Raw genomic sequence first — 5,669 nt, 5'->3', positions numbered from 1 at the left:
CATTGTCATGAAAAGCCCTAAGTTATTAAAACATTAAATGGCATATTCTGTAGTCTTTGAAAGATGTGAAGAATGCCTATTTAAAATATATCTATATACATCTAGAAAATCTAACTCACATGACTACAAGTTTGACTATTATTGATGACTATCCATTAACAACTTATATACATTACATTTTTAAATGAACTACACAATCACAATACCTTAATCAGTATCAGAAATACATACACATATAACAAAATTAACCTTTAATTTATATCAATAGAATAAAATTTATGCCAACGCAATTATTCATATCTATATCATATTCCCCTTTAAATGTAAAAGAACATTTATGAACAATATTTGAGAATATGGATATAGTTATTTCTCTCCAAACTGCTTCCTGCTGAATGGGGGCACTGTTAATCAGATTTTTCATGGTGTAACATGTGTGCCAGGTTCATCTCAGTTGGCAGTTGAGTGAAGTAATTTTTTGAGAGTGTTCACAGCAACCTTTCAGGAGGGCGTGGCCTATCACACCATATTGGGATAGAAGCAACCCACAGGGTCTCATTTTCTGTAAAAACAGAAGAAGAATCTGTTTACCAAAGTATTATATCCTTAAATCCAAATTCTGAAATCAAGGTATTTTCAAGATATCTTTCTTGGATTAGTTCAGCAGCATTTGTAAACAAATATCTTTTAGCATCTGTTGCTCCTTCCTCAGCATTCAAACAATTCAAAGAGAGCATAATAGCATATAGTATCAAGTTTTACTGTGTATTGTCCATCTTTGTGCAGCTTTGTTTTAACCTCTATTACTTTTATTTTTACTTTTACTTTTTGAGACAGGTTCTCTGTATATCTTTGTCCTGGAATAACTCTGTAGACCAGGCTGTCCTTGAACTCAGAGATCCTCCTGTCTCTGCCTCCCAGGCATTGGGATTAAAGGTGTGTGCTACCACACCTTCAAGTCACAGAGGTCAATCTACCTCTACCTCCCAAGTGTTGGGATTAAAGGTGTTTACTACCACACCCAACTACTTCCTTTATTTCTTTTTTACTTCTAAAAACTTTAACCTTTAGCCTGCATATATTTTTAAGACATAGTAAACCATTTAGTGGTTTTCTTTGTCTTTGAATCTATCTTTACTGTATCTCTCTCTCTTTTTCTAATCACATGAGTCTTTAATTTACCAAGCAATATCGTAGGACTAAAGCTGTGGCTTTGGCATTTGGATACAGCTCATTTCTTAGCTTTCTGCAATTCCAATCTCATGGAGGGGGTACCGGCTGTAGCCATGTTTATTGCCACAACTCTATAGTGTTTCATGGTCCTTGCCAGAAAGCAAGCTGCAACAGTGTTGAACAATACTCAAAAGCTCCATAGTCAGGACTGCCTGCTTGAAAGAGGCAGAGTTTGCCCTGGCAGGATGGCCCAGAAAGCCGGCATTTTAAAACTGCACAGCTTTTTTCCTGCTAGGGCTGAAAACCGAAAAGCATGTGTTCAGCTTTTCAATAATACCATTTAAGTGTTTTGTGTCAGGACCTCTTAAAAGAGCTGCAAGGTTTTGCAGTTAAAGCTGAGTCAGGAAGTCTCTCTTAGATGAGAGTGCTTGCTTGCCTCTAGCAAGCAGAGCAGACCCGAGAAATTCTGGTACCAAGAAAACATGCTTTACTCTAGTCTTTCCCAAGCTTTCTCAGGCTTTCTGTGGATCCAGTTATCCACGTCTGGGCGCCATTCTGTAGTAGGAGCTGTGGGCAGGCCTGCTTTTCATCCCACCCAGCTCCTGGTCGCCTGGCTAGCTTATGCCCTGAATAATTACATGGAAACTGTATTCTTTTAAACACTGCCTGGCCCATTAGTTTCAGCCTCTTATTGTCCAACTCTCACATCTTGAATAACCCATATTCAGTAATCTGTGTAGCACCACGAGAGGTGGCTTACCGGGAAGATTCTAGCCTTCATCCATCTCAGAGAGGAGAGTCATGGCGACTGTCTCAGAGAGGAGAGGAACCTTGTCTGACTAACTTCCCTTCTTCCCAGCATTCTGTTCTGTCTACTCCACCTATCTAAATCCTGCCTATTAAAAAGCCAAGGCAGTTTCTTTATTAACCAATGAGAGTCCTCCATCATTTTAGGTTTATAATTAGGCAAAACTACTCATTTTATAGGCAGCAACTTTGAGGCAGGGTTTTACTATTTGACTCAGGCTGGCCTCAAACTTTCAATCTTCCTAACTTCTCAAATTCTAGGATTACAGGCATGTGATACTACATTATATAGAAATGGATGAAATTTAATATTATAGGTATCACTGTATAATCTTCTCTCAATAATTCTTTTTTTTTTATTTTTCAAGACAGGGTTTCTCTGTGGCTTTGGAGCCTGTCCTGGAACTAGCTCTTGTAGACCAGGCTGGCCTCGAACTCATAGAGATCCACCTGCCTCTGCCTCCGGAGTACTGGGATTAAAGGAGTGCACCACCCCCACCCGGCTTCTCAATAATTCTTTATCATTGTTCCATCCCAAAGAAAAATTGACACAACTTCTGTTGCTATACATTGCTTTATATTTTCTATGGTTTTAGATAGATAGAATCACATCACTCATGTATTTTTCTCCTATTGGTTTTCACAGGTCATAATGTTTCCAAAATGTATTTCCATGTCATATTTATCACCATTTTCTTCTTTTTAATGACTGAATACTATGACTTTATATAAATACTGTTGGAAATTGTGGTCCGCACACTTTATCTATTATAAAGTTATGAACATTTATATATACAATTTTATGTGAGAGTATGTTATCATTTATAATAAGGTATGAATATTCCAGTGCATATGGTGTTCTTTTTTCTAAATATCCACATTTAAAATCAAGACTAATTTTATCAATAGTTATCTTAAAGAATTGCTTTGTAACTAATGAATCAATGTATATAATTGATTTTAGTCCATATTTGGTGCTTACCAAAGATCAATAAAGGTTAGTTATATCCATTACTATTATTGTTGTCATTGCTGTAATTTAAATGCAGTAGAGAAATGAATTCATGATAGATGTAAAATCAGCTCTCATTAGTAAACAAAGTAAATGTTTTTCTGTAATGCATGATTAGGCATCTCCTTCCAGAAGTGATTCTTGATTTGTTACTGAATATAATGCAGTGCTATGTATATTTAAATAAATATGGGTCTTTTCTACTTTTGAGAGTTTCAGCCTGGTACAGTGGTTTTTAAGCCTTTTGAGTTTTGAGTACTGGATGGACGTTACAGATATCTTTCATTCACACATACAAATATTTGAACCCATTTAAATGATGATTTATATTCCAGATAAAGGCAAGAGAAGTAGCATTTAGTGTGTACCTCCTCTCCTCTACTAGGCACTTTATGTGAATCATCTTATTTGGTTTTCACAATAGCCTTACAAAGGACTTTGTATCACTTTAATTCATAGAAGATATAATTGAACTTCATAAAATGAATTAACTTTCTGAGGGTCAGATATTAGTGGTGATGTTTACTGTACTTTCAAAACTACTTCTACATTGTCACCTTCTTCACTTCTAATTCCCCAAATTATATACTTAAGTATCCTTGAAGATGAAATTATTTCAAAATATCTCCTATGATTTAACAGTCCACATTCAAGCATTTTAATGTAATTAGAGATGTCAGTGGGCAGACCATTGTAGCTTATCACAGTAGATGCCAGTGAACCATTTATTCATGATTCTGTTGGGGTTTTCTGTTTCTTTCTCTCTTGATAAGCCAGTAGGATGTCATTAAAGAGGATACCAGTCCATTCATGGTTTTGCACCATTAATTATAGACTGGCTGTGAGAAATGTATCCATTGTATAAATGAGTCCATTCATTATGATACCTAAATAATTTTCAAATCACACTGTGTTCAAGTCATTCAACTTAAGCATATACAGACATAATATCCTTGTTATATAAATTGGAGGGTACAGATTTTTCCACTTTCAGACCCCTAATGCAATGTGCTGGACAGAAAAATTTAGAACAAATTTAAAAGTACAATGCTACTTTCTCTGTCTCTTTTTTTGAATGGGCTTTAAATTTCTCTTGAGATTTGACCTTAATTCTCTAGTTGTGGGGTTTGAGGCAGACTAGCACTTTTAAGGCCTAAGGGTTGATTTTGGAGGTGTGGTAAGCTTTATAGTTGGGCAGTATCTTAAAAGTAGATTTCTTTAGTATCCAGGGCTGCAGTTAAAAACCAACAAGGGATCTCATCAGTGGTCTTTGTTTTTCAAAAGTCAGTGGAAAGATGTGAATATATTCATGATGTGATCTGAGTAAGTCTGGAAAGGAGGGCAAGGTTAATTGGGAAGTACAGAAGCTTCTCCCACTGTAATTTTCTTAGCTCAGACATGGCATTCCCTTAGTGCAGGTGGTGTATCAGTTCTTTCTGCATATTCCAAGGTGTGTGTTTGTGTGTGTGTGTGTGTGTGTGTGTGTGTGTGTGTGTGTGTATGCTTAGTGGTAGGCTGTAAGAGACTGCATATGCTTTTATTTGGGTACTTATATTAAGTATATGGGGGAAGTGCATTCTGGGCTCCATATCTCACTGTGTTTTTAATTCTCTTCCTCAGTGTGCCACAGGGATCCCATTTTCAGGACCAGTCATCCTCATTCCTCTTCACACATAGAAAGTAAAAGGGGTAATTATCCCCCAGGAACACCTTAATTGTTCCAATTAACCTGACCACTTTTTGCAATCAATGCCAAGCAGAGAAGAGGATTTAAAGTGATCAAACCCCATTTATAGGCCATAGATAAGTAATAGGCAAGGGAAGAAATTTTATCTAACGTATGTTCTCTGTAATGCCATAGGACTGCACTAAGAGACTTTTCTACCACCATTGCTCAGAAGAAAAGTATCATTTTAGGTGTTTTTAATTGTACCATCAGTGTGTTTCTGATAATAAAGAACATGATCACAGTTATCTGTGTTAACTGAAGCTGTGGAAGTTTTCTGTGAGGGAGTCTATTTAACTGTTTTCATAGGCAAGCAGTCCTGGGTTTGAGCACACCCCCCTCAAATATTAATGTGAGTGGTAATGTTATAAAGCTTTTCCAAATCTTTCTGAAATTTACCATTCTTCCTTGTATGTCAGGTACTTACCATACTTATCTCAGGCGTCCTTAACATCTCAAGGAGTTAACCACTGACTGTATTCTTTAGATAATGGAATTGCCACCCCATGAATTGAAGTAACCATCTAAGGGTTATATTTAAGCTTATGGGTGATGCAGGGGGTAAATTTGCCTTTTACCAATTTAATTTTTTTCCTTTCACTTCTAAACATTTACTGAAATCTAGCATGTGCCAGGCACTTTGGTAAATATTGACAATAAAATGGATAGTTACTGTTCCCAAAGAATTTAAAACTAAGACTTAAAATAAGACTGTAGGGCCTGTGTCATTGTCACCATAGTATACTGTCTTGACAATTTTACAATCATAAGATTATTATCATTATTAGCTTAATCAAATGAATGAATATACTTGGACATATAAGCCAACTAACCTTTTTGTCTTTCACTCCAGGAAGTTCCTATCCTTATTTTCTGTAGGGTCATAACTTTATATGGTCACATAGTTTTATGTCATGGAGCTCTAAAGAAGGGTAGAGGATTGATAACTCT

Source organism: Arvicola amphibius, chromosome X (genome assembly GCF_903992535.2).
Source record: "Arvicola amphibius chromosome X, mArvAmp1.2, whole genome shotgun sequence".
NCBI classification, from domain to species: Eukaryota; Metazoa; Chordata; class Mammalia; order Rodentia; family Cricetidae; genus Arvicola; species Arvicola amphibius.
This window is presented reverse-complemented; position numbering follows the sequence as displayed.